Source organism: Mobula hypostoma, chromosome 4 (genome assembly GCF_963921235.1).
Source record: "Mobula hypostoma chromosome 4, sMobHyp1.1, whole genome shotgun sequence".
NCBI classification, from domain to species: domain Eukaryota; kingdom Metazoa; phylum Chordata; class Chondrichthyes; order Myliobatiformes; family Myliobatidae; genus Mobula; species Mobula hypostoma.
This window is the reverse complement of record NC_086100.1, coordinates 156,258,747-156,274,869: the sequence shown is the minus strand read 5'-3', so window position 1 is coordinate 156,274,869 and position 16,123 is coordinate 156,258,747. Positions and strand designations below refer to the sequence as shown.

The 16,123-nt window shown below is 41.8% G+C and overlaps 1 protein-coding gene across 2 annotated transcripts in view; it reads left to right on the top strand.

The window, feature by feature from the left end:
• Nucleotides 1-3,482: 3,482 nt before the first annotated feature.
• Nucleotides 3,483-16,123, top strand: part of nrg1 (neuregulin 1) — a 931,591-nt gene continuing 918,950 nt past the window's right edge. The window contains exon 1 of one of the 2 annotated variants that reach the window (XM_063046786.1): nucleotides 3,483-3,571. The gene's annotated coding sequence lies outside the window, so the exon portion shown is untranslated. Of the gene's footprint in view, nucleotides 3,572-4,638; nucleotides 4,766-16,123 lie in introns of those variants that run through there. The other variant, XM_063046785.1, reaches the window with a different exon arrangement.

The following is a 16,123-nucleotide window of genomic DNA, read 5'->3' as shown; positions in this document are numbered from 1 at the left end:
CAACAACTCTTTAGTATGAATCACAGGCATTTAAAGAGGTGAGAAATAAAATCTGTCAGGGTCAGGCATCGTCGACAGAACAAGTTTGCCACAAATAGTATCCTGGAAGAAGTTAAGACACATTTCAGATAACTTTCATTTGAGCAATTAAAAAGTGCAACTAAATGAAATACTTTTTATTTCTCTATTCCACGTAGCTTCAATTCAAATGGGAAAATCAGCTTGCTCAGTAAAGTCACAGACGGTTGATTGACCATCACCATGAAACATTGAAGCAACATTTTGATAAGCCATAAAATAAAGTCAGATTCCACAACAGAATACATTTCTCCTGAAATATTGATACAGTACAGAGAAGATTCAAGGTGCAGATGAGTTGTATTCAGTCCCATTTGGAATAAGAGGTGGGGATAAAAAATATCTAGAAAGAATCATTCTGCAGGATAACATTTGTTGAGACCTCCCTACTGATCAGTGATAAGAAGTAGCACATCCAAGAAATAGTAAAGATAAATGACCTTTGAAATGGCTGTTGAGAGCTTCAAAAAAATTGCAAAAACAACTTAACTGGGACAATAGCAAAGAAAACTGAGACAGAAAATGGTCTTGAAGTGAATCCCACAATTGTGCAAGAGGAATCTATCATGCAATAGTGCTGGTAATAGAAATACATCAGTAACCAGCAACATTTGGTGAATCTGTGCATTCAGCAGGTGGAACACCAATGATCCTGCAAAGACAACAATGAGAATAGGAGCTGGTGACTCACTTAACTCTGCAAATGAGGGTTTCTGTTTTTAAATAGGGGAAATATTATGGCATAATTTTAATTGTAAACAATAGTTATTATTTTTAAACTGTCATTCCTTTAAAGATTGTTTCATGTAATGAAGTGTTTAGTATGCTGCCATCATGTTCCGGAAACAGACTGTAAAGATTCTTAAATAAACCAGAGTTTGAGCTCTTTGTGTCTTACACACACACACACACACACACACACACACACACACACACACACACGCACACACGGTATAATCTAGGCAAGGCAGATATTAGGAGGGTAAGCTATTTAACAAAAGAACCAGATGGACACCCAAAAATGATTGGGATTCATAGACAGGATGAGTCTCTTAAATGACCAGTGCAGGCAGAAGATGCAAAATGCAAAATGCTGAGAACATGAGCCACGAAACTCAAGGACAGCTTCTATTTCACTGTTACCCAACTCATGGACCTATATACCTCTCACAACTGAAGGGTGAGGTGTTGAACTTTTCATCTACCTTGTCAAGCCCTTGCACTTTATTGCACTACACAGTCTCTGTAAATGTAACACTATACGTTGCATTGTTTTCTTTCTACTACCTTGATATAATCTATCTGCATGGTATGCAAAACAGAAGCTTTTTACTTTTTCCTCAGTATTCATTATGTGACAATAAACCAACATCAGAACCAATACCAAATTAGCTCTTGGATGTCTTGGATGCTGGTCAAGGCAAGACCTAAGCATTGGTCTGCTCTGCACTGTATCTTGATCTTACAAATTAAAATGTAAACACTTAAAATAAATGCAAAAGAGAAGACAACTTCTGAAACCCAAAGAAAAATTGGAATAAAGTTAAAGGTGAATGAGACTAAAAGAGAAAAGATGACAAGAACATGGACGAAGAAAGAGGAAGAGAAACAGTGTTGAAGAAGCTGTCATAAGTAAAGACAAATTGAGAGTGCAACACAAAAGGGAAAGGCAGAGATAGTAAACACAAGAGATTCTGCAGATGTTGGAAATCCTGAGCAACACACACAAAATGCTGGAAGAACTCAGCAGGTCAGGCAGCGTCTATGGAAAGGAATAAAGATTTATTGTTTCAGGCTAAGACACTTCATCGGATCCATTCTGCAGTGGAGGCAAGTCTGTGGGTATATTGAAGGTGGAAGTTGATCATTTCCTGATTGGTCAGGGCATCAAAGGATATGAGGAGGAGGGTTGAATGGGATCCAGGATCAGCCATGATGGAATGGTGGAGCAGACTCGATGGGCTGAATGGCCTAAATCTGCTCCTCCGGCTTATGGAAAGAAAGGGGTAGAAGTCAGAAAGAAGGCAGAAATAGTGGTAGGCAGAAAGACATGCAAAGACAGAGAATAACTGTGTTTAAATGAGAATGAGAGAGAGGAGGATGAGAGAGTAAAGGAGGAGAGGGGAGTGAGGGAGATAGAGGAAGTGAAGGAGAGGAGAATGAGGGAGAGAAAGGAGGATAGATAAGATGAAGGAGAGAGTAGATGGTTGAAGGAAAATGAGAGGCTGAGGGAAGAGTGAGGAAGAGGGAAATGAGAGGGAAGAGAAAAATGAGAGAAAGTGAGGGTAATGAGAAGGAGAGAATGAAAAAGAGGGGAGAAAGGGGATGAAAAGAGCAGAGGGAGAGCAAGAACCAGAAGGTGAGGGAGAGAGGCCTGAGAGGGGAATGAAGAGGATGAGGGAAAGAGAGGAGTGATGAGGGAGAGTGAGATATTGAGGGACTGAGTGAGGATGAGGAAGAGAAAGGGGAAATAAGGAGAATGAAAGAAAGAATCAGGGACAGAGTCAGGCGAGAGAAGGATGGATGACAGAGTAGAGGGAAAAGGTATGAGGGAAAGTGAGAAAACAGACATGTAATTGTGGGTGCGCTTGATCAGGGAAAGTGAGAGAGAGAGGAGAGAGAGAGAGATAAAGATAGAGAGAGAGATAAAGATAGAGAGAGAGAGAGAGAGAGAGAGAGAGAGAGAGAGAGAGAGAGAGAGAGAGGAGAGAGAGAGAGAGAGAGAGAGAGAGATGGCTGAAGCATGAAGTACTGAGTGATAATTTAAAACAGAGCTGAGACAAAGCGCGTGAATAAGGCCCAAAGCTCCGATGGTTCAGACAACCCCGCCTCCCCCCGGTATCAGCAGTTCCCCACACCCAGCAGTGTCCCATATACAGTGTGGATCGGGGCCAAGCCCCCTCCCCAATGCTTACACATGCACACACACTGGCCATGCCGTCTGCCCTGCTCCGGGTGGCCCAACCCCTTGCACTTTGTCCTCACTCCCTCTCGCTCAAACACAGCATGGTCAAGGGGGTTGCATTGCCGCTCTGGCTGGCACTGGCCCTGGCACTGGCGTGGGGTCTGCCAGCCCAGCACGCCGCCTCCCCGACCCCGCTGACGGCGCTAGGCTCCTGCTCTCATCCCCCGAACCCCAGCTCCGTGCAGCAACTGGCTTCAAGTTCCGGCGTGGTGATCGAGGGCAAAGTCCAGGAGGTTGCCGGCGGAACGGGACAGCGAGGCGCCGGTGGCAGGACTGAAGCGGGCGAGGTGCCCGGGGTCCAGGTGAGGGTGCACCGGGTGTGGCCACTGAAGGCAGGGGGTCTGAAGAGGGACCGCCTGGTGTGGATCCACGCAGCGGGGTTTCACGGCTGCCTGAAGCCGGGAATGAGGTATATCTTCTTCATGGACCCCACCAACTCCACGGATACATTCCGAACATCCCACCCGCCACTGGAAACAGCCAGGAGCGTCAAGAAGGACGTCAGTAAGATTCTATGTGCGGGATGTGGTGAGTCCTCCGTTGAAATGAATAAAGGGTTAATACTCCCCTTTCAAATGTAACTTCATCTCCTACCCAGCTGAAGATGTCTCTGTTACCTCATACCCACTGCAATACCCTTCTTTGCGTTCAAGACCCCCCTCCATTCCCGTGGAATACAGTGTTCTGTCTGTCTGAGTTTGTTTATAAAAAGTTATTTATTTGCAAATAAGGAGGTGTATGCATTTTTGGAGGTTCACATTGAACCCTCCTCTTGTTGTCTCTCTGGTTGTTGTCTGAAGTTGGTGAGGATTATTTGAAGCTACTATTCAGATAATAAGTGCAACTCTTTAACCTCTCTCTTATCCTCACAGCAGTCTGATTATCTGCATCTTCTCAGCCACCTTCCCCTCGAACGTTGGGGCATTGTACGGTGTCCTATTAATGGTGAAATGTAATTTTTTTAGACAGATTTTTTGGCTGGGTCTTACCGTGTCACGTGTATGCATTGAAACGTATTTGGTTTTAGCAATGTGTTTCACAGTATTTTGCGGAAAAACGGGTTTGACTTTTAAATTTCGGCAAGGCTCAGTTTAAATGAAGGTACGAGGAACAAACTTTGCTCAGAGGTCATGTGAAGTCTGACATTTCGTCAGATTTACGCTAAGCTTTCTAGAGACAGGTGGAATTATTCCGCCAAACTATAGACCCGGCCAGTGAACTAGAGAAGGGTGCAAAATGCCAATCTTCTCCCGCCAACAACCATAAGCCACCCAACCTGGACTGATCAGAATAAACGCCGCAGTCACTGACCACTGCCTCTCCAGTCAGGCAGCGGGTCTCACTTGCAGGAGATGAGTGAAATGTTTATGCACCTGTGTGAAGAATGTGGGTTTCCTCCTAGCACGAACGCACTGACATTTACCCCACTCTAAGTAAAAAAAAGCCAAGGAGAGTGAAGGTTTGAGCTACGGTGTAGCCTGGGTTCGGTGGTAGAGAGAGCCAGCGAGGTATCGGTGGGTGAAGAGACAAATGAAACGTGTTATAATTGGTGGGCATGCAACAGCGTGTACTGGCAGGTACTGAAATGAAACGCCAGGTTATCTCAGGGCGGGCTCGTCTTGCCACTGCTCCAGCGGAGGGTTCAGGGGAGATTTGAAGTGGCTCTGCAGATATTTTGCGGGCAGTAGCATCCCCGAAAGAGAGCCGGTCTGGCGGTCGACGGTGAGTCGCGTTCTCTCGCCCGTTTTTTTTTTGTGTTAAAGCTCCTGCTTACGCTGCGTTTAATTATTGTCGTGAACGATACTGTGTTAAACCCCAAAGCAAAATAAATAATTAAAGTGAGATACCGTATGAAGGACTGGGAAACGGCGGTCGGATGCAGGGAACTTTCCACCAGCCGTGGTGCTGAACGCTGCAACCCGGTTCTGACAAAAGTACTTGTGATGTCTTCTTATGAAGAGGGAATACTTCAAGTGCGATTTAATAACCAGGGAAAAATATACATTTTAATCTTTCGTACAGTTAGACGCCCCCAGTTTATGGTTTGGCACTGCTTTCAGTGCAATGCTAGTAGTTACTGCTGCCTGTTATTTTGTCTTCTCCGCCACTGCTTGCTTCCCAGACCCTCCGCTCCGGTTCATCTTGACAATTGCAGTGCTCAGCATTTTCCTGAGTAGTCAAGAGTATGTGACGACCTTCCTCTGGTTCTCCCAAACTCTGACCTCACGGAGGCATGGGGGGGGGGGTGGGGGGACACTCCTTTAGTGCTAATTGCTGGGTTCGTGCTGGTGTTGAGTGCTGTTAGTGGCATCGTGTGTTATACGAGGAACGCTGAAGCAGATTTCCCAATCGCGTGTCTGCCTTGAATATGAAGACTGAACGCGCTGATTCCCCAATAGTCGATATCACCGCATATATCGATATGCATAAAAGCAACAGAATGGCTCTGCGGGAGGATGTGCTAATCTTAATTTCAGGGTTTTTAAAAAAAATTCTGATCCTCTTACCGACAGAATATTTAACTAGTGCTTGTAAATATGTAAATATGCCTGCATGGTATTCCCTGCCCGAGGTTGTCCCAGTGTACATATATTCATAAGCAGCATTTAATGGCTTTGGGAACCTGTACAGTATTACATCAGATACTCGAGGTTTGAAATTTGGTGTCTCCCGCCGCGCTCTAGCGGTTTCTCTGCTCGCCGTGACGCTGCTGAAGACTTTGATGACTTTCATTTTCTCCTCCAGTAAACTTAGAAGCTGTGGCAGTGTATTGAATTAAGTTGCACGAAGACCCAAGTTAGGACTACATTTCAAAATAGAAATAAGTAGTTTTGACGCTGTTTTCAGATTGAAATCGGATGCACACACAATACACCTTCTCAAGGCTTCATGGAGGGAAGCAAAACTCTGATTTGATGTTTCTGTAAAGCTATTTTGTCCTTTTCGGATACAGCGCATCCTCTGTAAAGCTTACTCTTGGAGTTTGCGACTTACTCTGGAAGCTTAGTTGTTAGAACTGATGAGCGGGGTTCGTAAGCAAGCAAAATGAAAGGGTTAACAGGAGTGTGGGCATAAAAGGTGAAGACCTGACAGATGTTGAAACTAATTGTTGTTTCCTGAATTGATGGAGCGTGCCTATTGAGAATGGCAAAAATGTTCACAGATGTTGGCCTAGGATGAACGCCATATTCGTTAATGCTGGTCTGGGGTAGTGATGAGAGCTGTGTGTGGCTGTTTCATGGGAGAACGTACAGAAAATTACATGCCTTCTCTCTTTGATATTGTTTACAACCTCGAGCTTTGATTAGAGTTTGTCATCCGCTATTATGGCCCTCTGTCCAGCTTTAAAGCCTCTCAGAAAGTGTCCTGGATCGTGCAATTATGCTAATAGAAAATTGCTGTTACCGTGATAGATTATTTGGTTGTTCAGAATATTGGCCAATCTCCAACCAATACTGCAGGACACGGACAAATACCAGCAAGAGAAGCGTTTAATTAAGTTTTTACTTGCTCTGATTATATTTGGGGGAAAACATATTGAGCCTTCTGTGTCCAAAGGGTTTTGTTTGGATCCCTCTTAGTTGTTTTTAAAACAGAGTATATTGTTGTGAGTTGCCCTCAGTGTCTGTGATCACAGTACTGTACGGAGATCTGATGTTATTCAAAGCTTCATAATGTAAATACAGCGGTTTCTTACAGCCATGTGACTGAAATCCATCATTTCAATGACTGAGTCTTACATGCCCTCTGATCCTCCATCCAATTTATATCAATCACCTCTACTTCTGACTTCATTCTATTAACATTCCCTGCAACAAGTTAATCATTTCAGGCATACTGTGGTTTTGGCTGTATTATAATGTTTCACAAATGATTTCATATTCACACTTAAGCACCCTCATCTCAAAATCCCAAATTTATGTCATACAACTCAGCAGATTGTTGTCAGAATTCTGATCAGAGTGTTAAAATTAAGTTTGTGAAGCTACTGGATAGAATTGATGACTGCTGATTAATGATTGCTGATCCACAGTGAATGGCGACATAAAATAGTAACCTTTCAACATGTGCCAGTGTATTTAATTGAAGAAGCTCATTGAGGTAGAGTGTTGGAAGTCGGCATGTAGTGTTCAGCGACAGTGTTAAAATATAGTCATTGGTTCATTGACTGTATACAGACAATGCTGTGGAACACATTGACTGTGATGGGATCGCATAACTACTCAGGCTGCATCCAACAGAGATTTGTTCTTATCTTTAAAATCACTGACTGGGTCTCAACAAACATTTGACTAAATAGTTGTTTTAACATTTAAATAATTGTACTAACTTCTATTAAGGCAGTTAAATGTGTAAACATGTATACAATACCTGGCTGAAATTAACTGCAGTTGGAAACATATCTACTGTTAGAAATTTTGTCACTAGAGATTTTGCAACTTAACACTATTAACCCTTTACCTCTGCCACTCTGTGGAATTTTTCTTGGGAGGGCGAATCCATTGATGATCATTTGGAAATGCTTACACTATGTGGCTTGATTCTCAGCAGTTAAATGCCTTCATTGTATCAGTAGCACAAGTGCAGTGCTGGCTTCCTTTGTGTGAATAGGGATCAATGATTTCTATTGGCAGAGAGTGCGAGAGCTGCAAAAGTACAGAATCAAAGACAAGCACGTATTCTCTGTGATTGCAACAAATTGATGGGAAGCAGCACAACATTTTTCATTTATAAGTCCCAGTTATATAAAAAAGCAGAACAGCCTTTAATCTATGAAATTCAGGTGAGGTGAGGTTTGGCATGAAGAGGAACAGCTGGACAGACGTTAGTAATAGTATAGGCTTCCTCGCAGGTAAGTCTAATGGAAAACACCCAGCAATGACCTGAAACAGGTTTGAAAAATGGGAATATATGTTCAGTTTATGAATTATTTCCATTTGTTTTTATATTATTTGCTTACAGATGATAATAAAATATTTTAAAGTTGAGTGGTATAATGGTGTGGCTAAAACTTGCAACAGGTAGTACCTTAATCCTAGAAACTTAATGCACAAAGTGAGGTCTTTTGACTCCCTTCCACTTCTGCCAAACTACTGCCAGCACTTTAAATGATGTGTCTCATTAGGCCCACTCATCCGCTCTTTCCATTTAGCTTTGCCAATTTCCTTTAAGCAATTCATGTTTGCCTCCCCCCGTCATCAACTGATTTAGTAATGGAGTGTCAGGTTCTGAGAACTATAATCTTATGAGCCAAGTTAAAAATCTTATTGCAGCCAAGCTACAAGCAATATCACAAAAATAATGCTCAGCTTTGTTAAAGTGTTTGAATCAGACTATTTAGCAAATTATAATTAATAGGACACAACATATTTTGTAATAACTATTGTCATTTATATATGTTGTTTGAAAGCCTTGATTTTAAATGCTTGTTCTGCAAAACACTTTCTAGTGATAAGTTCAATATTAGCGAGTGCTAAAACCTTGCTGTGCAGTTTTTGCATAACATTATTGGAGAACTTTCAGATATCTTGTGTAAACATTTACTTTGACATTTATGATATGGTTTGTAGCTGGGTAGCAGAAGAGTTTTTAACTGGGCCTATGATAAAGTAGCTCGTGAAACTTAATACTCGCGTAGAAAATAATCACTAAAAGGGAAAATAAGTACAAATTATTTAAAAGTAAATTGGCAAAACAGTAGGAGAAAGTTGGTCCAATGAGCAAGGTATTTTGCAGTGCTGGCTTACATTTGGATGGCGTGGTCTCCCTTTGTGTTCAATGACTCTAGGACTGAACTGCTAAGTTGCAGATTCATTGGCAGCTAAATGGTAAAAGCTAGCCAAGTTGATGAATGAGCTAAAGTGAAACTCAATATGAAAGCACTACTGTCGTAAAAGATTTATCAATTTTTTCAAATAAATATTTTCATATTCTATTCATGCAACCAGAAAATTACTTCATGCAATGTGACTGATTCTGGATTTGGCATATGCTCTCAAGCAACATTCGTTTAATATAAAAATTGTTTAGGTTAGCCTAAACTTTTTGTTCTCTTTTCTACTATTTGGATTTCAAAGCGTTATTTTTAGAATACTCCATGAGGGAAAAGGTATCTTAAGAGTCAGTGAATATGAGGCAGTAATCATAAACGAGCATGTACACACCACATCATAATTAAGAAGTGTCTAATCTTCTGAAATAGATTCTGGCACTAAATATTGAGAAAATAGTGCAGCACAGATATTCCTGCGATTTGTTGATGAATTTGAAATGTATTGTTTAATGAATTTAAACTAATGACAGATATCATTCAGAATTTATTGTTCTGGGGGTTCAATGTTTTAGGGGATGAGAATCAGATTTACTATCATTGATATATGCTGTGAAGTTTGTTGTTTTGTGGCAGCATAACAGTGCAATAGGAAACTATATCCCAGTAAGATGGAAGGACAAGGACGGCAAGGTAAGGGAACCTTGGATGTTGAGAGAAGTGGTGAATTTAGTCGAAAAGGAAAAGGAAGCATATGTAAGGTTTAGGAAGCTAAAATTAAATAGAGCTGTTGAGGCTTATAAAGAAGCCAGAACAGGTCAAGGAGGCTTTATGAGCATTTAAAAAAACTATGGCCTAATTAGGGATAATCAACATGGTTTTGTGCGGGGCAAGTCATGTCATACTAACTTGATTGAGTTTTTTGTGGAGGTGATTGATGGAAGTGGAGCTGTAGATGCTGCCTATATGGACTTGGTAGGGTATTTGACTAGATCCTTCATGGGAGACATCCAGAAGATTAAGCTGCATGGCATCTGATGTGAATTGGCCATTTGGATTCAGATTTGATTTGCCCATTGAAGACAGAGCCTAGCAATTGATGGGACTTATTATGGCAGGAGGTCTATGACGAGCTGGTTTCACAGGTTGTTGTACTGGGTCCTCTGGTGTTATATTAATGACTTGGATGAAAACATCAGGCAGGTGTGTTAGGAAGTCTGCAGACAATATAAAGATTGGTGGTGTTGTAGATAGTGTAGAAGGTTACCGAAGTATGCAATGTGATATAGTTCAGTTGCAGATATTGGCGGAGAAATGGCACATAGAGTTTAACTTCGCCAAATGTGAAGTGTTGCACTTTGGGAGATTAAAGGCAAAGGACAGTACACTGTTAATGGGAAGAACCTTTTACAGTACTGATGTGCACAGCGACGTTGGGGTCCACCTCCATAGTTGATGGGATGGTGGAGAAGGTGTGGGGTATGCTTGCCTTTATTAGTCAAGGAACTGAGTTTAAGAGTTGGGAAGTTAGGTCACAACTTTTGAAAACTATAGTTAGGCCATACACACATATGGAGTATTTTTTTCTAGTTCTGGTCACCCTATTAAAGGAAAGATGTCAAGCTTTAGAGAGTGTGCAGAAGAGGCTTACGAGGGTGGTATCTGGAAGAGAGTGCATGTGCTATAAGGAGAGGTTGGACAAAATTATGTTGTTTTCTTTGGATTGGCAGAGACTAAGGAGACATATGATAGAGTTTTATAAGATTATGAGAGTCATAAAGAGCTGGCATCTTTTCCCCAGGGCTCTCAGGTGTCTAATACCAATGGGCATGCATGAGCAGGGCAAATATTTCGTGCAGAGAATGGCAGGTGCCTGGAATCCACTGCCAGGAGCACTCCAGAGGCTCTTAAGTAGCCATATGAATTTGCAGGGAGTTGAAGGATATAGACAGTGTATAGACGGATGGGATTAGTTTAGTTGGGCCTTTGATTTTTAGTTTAATTTAATTAGTTCAGCACAACATCATGGACTGAAAGGCCTGTTTCTGTCTGTACTGTTCTATGTTCTATGTTTTAGCATGTATTGTAAGAAGTTTTGCCATTTTTACTTCAGATATGTAGAAAATACAGCAATAATTTTAAATGCTTTTTGTTTGAAATTATTTACATTTATGTTGATTAACAATTCTAAAATGTGTGTAGTTTCCTAATTCTTTTATAGAATTGCAGATACATATTAAGTGCTAGAGTGTTTTTTTTCCCTTTACGGTAATGATATTGAGAAAACTTAGTCAAGGTTGATTGAATCATTGCAAAAGGTTAGGAAATTCTAAACCTAAATAAGTTATATTCAATACACCTTGTGCTCATGGTCTTCCATTATCTTTTATCCTTGTTTAAGCACCAGCTTACTGGATCAATGTATCAGAAAAAAGCAATCTTACTTTTTGTTTGATATAACCTGTCCCACATGATTGTACAGGTGAAAATACATGCATGATGTTTAGTTTGCTTTCTTAGATATATGTTTGAAAATAAGATTCATCTCTTAAACATTGTGTTTATTAATGAACTAACTGATGTACACTAATACAACCTTCAAATAGTTTTCTATTTTTCATGATTTTTGTTAGGTCCACTCAGCCGGGGATGGGCAACACCACAAGGGTTTTATTCTGTGCAAAAATCCATTTTTAGCCATATCAGTAAAAATGCAGTGGGATTTTATTCTTAAATGCATATAATTTAATAAAAAAAAGAAAAATAAGCTTTCTTTTCCACTGACCAAATGCACTGACGTGGAAGATTTGTAGGTCATTCCATGAAAGCCTCCCATCAGATATGTAATCAAACTAGTGCGGTTTTATCACGTTTCCTCATTGTTTCTGGGTCTTAATCCTGAATCTCCCTGTCCAAGAGCAAAACAGTATTAGCAAGAGATTCAATTGAGATCCGTGACAACTTGTGTCTCTGCTACTTCACTCAGGGATACTGAAGTCAATTACCATTGTGTATTTCCATAAGCCAAACATAGAGATGAAGAATTGAACTGGAACCTGTTTGTTTGGTGCAGTTCAGTTGCTCATTGAATAGATTGACTGTATCCTTGGGGAACAGGAATTGATTCCATTTAAAATCCATATTGTGATGTCTCAGTGACCAAGGACAAACCACGAGTTACTAAATGAATGAATGTTTACTTCTAAATTGAAATTTATAAAAGTTTGGAGTGCTAGTTTTGGAAGTGTTTTTTTTTGGAATAGATTAGTAGTCAAGTGAAAGATACAAAGTAAAACTGCAACATTTTGGAAATTGAGATTTATGTCATGAGAGAGAGGAGCAGGTTCTGCAGGCAGGATGATTGATGTGCTAGGGCTGGTTTCAAAGAAATTCCTCCTTCAATTTCTGTGCCGTGGATTTACAGAACCTATGAAAAACCAGAATCACAGTAAAACCAGCAGTGCACCCATATGTATAATTCTAAAGCTTGAATGTGACCATATAGGATGGCGAACAAAACTAATGGGGTTTAGCTTGGCATGTCAACAATACTGTGTCAGCTTATAAAAGGAAAACTAAGATTTATTTAGCCCTTTCGTATCTCTTTCAGGATGACCCCAAGCCCTCGTAGCCAGTATTGTAATGTGGGAAATGTAGTGGCCAATCTATGTACAACAGATCCCACAGGCAATGTTACTGTGACCAAATGCTGTTTTTGTTTAAAAATTAGTGTTAATAGAGGGATCTTGGCCAGGCTATTCAAATAGTGAGTTGGTTAATTGGTGTATCATTGTCACATGTACCGAGGTACAGTAAAAAAACCTGCCTTGCCTACTATCCATGCAGATCAATTCATTACAACAGTGCACTGTGGTAGTACAAGGTAAAGCAACAACAGAATGCATAATAAAGTGTTTTCTCTGAATTTTGTATAACAGCAACAAAAGCAAATTCTTCCTCCTGGCAATTATACTTCAAAGTGTCTCCCTCCTGACACTTACCCTTGTAAGCAGAACAAGTGCTACATCCGCACCTATACCTCCTCCCTCACTACCATTCAGGACCCCAAACAGTCCTTCCAGGTGAGGTGACACTTCACCTGTGAGGCTTTTGGGATCATCTACTGTCCTGTGCTCCCAGTGTGGCCTCCTGTTTATCAGAGAGACCCGACGTAGATCGGGAGACAGCTTCACCGAGCAGCTACACTCCATCTGTCAAAGAGCGGGATCTCCCAGTGGCCACCCATTTTAATTCCACTTCACATTCCCATTCTGATATGTCAATTCATGGCCTCCTCTACTGTCATGATGAGGAGAAACCACACTCAGGTTGGAGGAACAACACCTTATATTCCGTCTGGGTAACCTCCAACCTGATGGCATGGACATCAATATCTTGAACTTCCGGTAATGACCCCCTTCACCATTCCCCATTCCCATTCCCATTTCCCTCTCTCATCTCCTTGCCTGCCCATCCCCTCCCTCTGGTGCTCCATCCCCCTTTTTTTTTCTTCTATGGCCTTCTGTCCTCTCCTATCAGACTCCCCCTTCTCTAGCCCTGTATCTCTTTCACCCACCTACTTCCCAGCTCTTTAATTTACCCTCCCCTTCCTGATTTCACCTATTACCTTGTGTTTTTCTCTCTCCCCCCACCCCACCTTTTTTTATCTACTCATATTTTTTCCTTCAGTCCTGCTGAAGGATCTCGGCCCGAAACGTCGACTGTACACTTTTCCATAGATGCTGCTTGGCCTGCTGAATTCCTCCAGAATTTTGTGTGTGTTGCCCAGATTTGCAGCATCTGCAGATTTTCTATTGATTCTTCTTACCTTTCCTTGAACATGAACAGATTCATTGTGATGGAATTAATAAATTAACGTTTGACCATCACACAATTTTTCTTGTAATGGTGATAGTAAGTGTAGAGATTTTTTAGTAAAGGCTGTTGTTCACACAGCTGTCGCAGGATTCAACTCAAAACATGTTGTTAAGATTGCGGATGACACAGCAGTGGCTGGCTTCATCAACAATGATGATGAGTCAGAGTAGAGAGAAGAAGTGGAACAGCTGGTGGACTGATGTGAGAACAACAACCTAAGTCTGAATGTGGAGAAGACTAAGGAAATGATTGTGGACTTTAGGAAGGTGCAGGTGAACCGTCCACCTCTGTGCATATATGGTTGCTCCATAGAGAGAGTTATGTGCAGCAAGTTCCTGGGAGTTAACATCACGGATGACCTCACCTGGTCGCTTAATATCAACTTCCTGAGTAAGAGGGCATCGCAGTGCCTCCACTTCCTGAGGAGATTGAGGTAAGTGAGGAACCCCCTCCCCATCTTAATAGAATTTTACAGGAGCACCATTGAGCATGTCCTGAAAAGCTGCATCCCCAGATGGATCAGAAGTCCCTACAAAGGACTGAGAGAATGGCCAAGTGGATCTTAGAGGTCTCCCTACCATTCACTGGGACATTTATCAGGAGACTGTGGAATCTAGATGTTCTGTTAACACATGGAGCAGGTGCTGGTAGTCCTGAGCAAAGACCACACTGAACTTACTGATCAGAATGCAACCCTGAGACCAACACCTCAGAAGCATTTGCCACAGTCTGTCCAAAGCTACCCTCAATAGGCAGCCTCTCCCAACCATTCAGGGTATTTCTTTGCTGAATGAGTGTAAGCAGAAGGCAAAACATTTCGGGAACTTCCAGAGCATGAAAAAGTTAATTCTAATAGTTTTCCACATTGCATAAACTCTTCTCTAGCTTCCATCTGGGTCCAGGTGTTGATTTTAATCGATGTTTCAATCGATGTTACACTCTGCCATCTTCACAGGGATGATGTCTAGGCAAGTCTAGTCTGGTGATATATATATACTCAACTTCCATTGTCCATCCCTCCTGTTTGGTTAGTCCTCAACCAATCAACTTTCTGCTTACTGATCTGGTTTAAAATCATATTCCGTGAAATCGTCTTTCATGAAATCCTACTTATCTAGTCTTATTTCAATGGCTTCCTTCACTAGGCAGCCCCAAAAGCCTTTGGCGCAGCACAGTACTTTTGTGCTGTCCAGGTCAGTCCTGTGGTCATTGCATATGCAATGTTCTCCCACATCGATTTCTCTGAGTAACCCAAAGAGATACACTTCCAATGCTCCATGATGCAGGTTTCCAATATGTGCTCCATCTGGCCGATATACGCCGTTTCGCTTTCACAGGGAGTCCTGTCAATGCCATATGCTCTGTCTGGCTGATATATGCTGCTTTGCTTTCACAGGGAATCCTGTCAACGCCAGCTGTCCTGAGTCACAGTCATTTTTGACCCACATAATCTGGGATTTGAGCTTCCTTACGGGTTTCAGGATGCTATTTATCCAGTTGGTGTTTCTTCAAGATCCTGGTGATCCTTCCAGAAACTGTGGAAATATTGGGAGGACAGGCAGTAGCGATGGCTTCCTTCTCATTGTTAGGTTTCCTGGTTTTTCCATTGACCCTTCAAAGGCTCAATTGATTTCCTTCACCTTGTAGCCATTCTATAAATATTGTCTTATTTCCTCGTGGAGACTCTCCAGGTCTGAAATAATTTTTGCATAGCTAATCAAAGTAGAAAGAACCATTCTACACTGGGAGGCGTGATGGTGGCCGTTACTGTTGAGGTATGCATCTGAGTGAGTGGGTTTCCAACAGATGCCATGCCGGAGGCTACCATCTGGTTTCCGTCATATTAGAATGTCCAGGAAAGGGAAGCGACCATTCTTCTCCATCTTCACCGTAAGTTGAATATTTGGATGCATTCTGTTCAGCTAGTTGTAGAACTGTTGGAATGCCTGGAGTCCATGAGGCAAAACTACAAAGGTGTCATTGACGTATGTGAAGAAGCATTTGGGGCATAACAGTGACTAACTCAGAGCCCTCTCCTCAGAGTTCACCATGTAGAAATTAGGACTAGCTAGTGACAAGGGTGGTCCCAAGGGTTTGTTCACAGTAGTTCCCTTATAGAGGAAGTACGTCGATGTAAGGGTGTGTTCAAAAAGGTCAGTGGTACCCTTGTCAAATCTTGACCATGGGAGGACCAAGCTGTCCTTAATGGGATCTCTCGTGAACAGGGAAACCACATCAAAACTGACCATTATGTTCTCCGGGGTCAGCTGGATGTTGGTTATTGTTTTTCAAAGTCGCCTGAACTTGTGATGTGATGCTCACAGTGCTCAACAAAGAGAGACGGTGTGGTCGTTAAATGCTCAGCAAGGTAGTAAGTTGGGGAGTCTATTGCACTGACGATAGGCCTTGGGGGGGGGGGGGAAGCCCTCCTT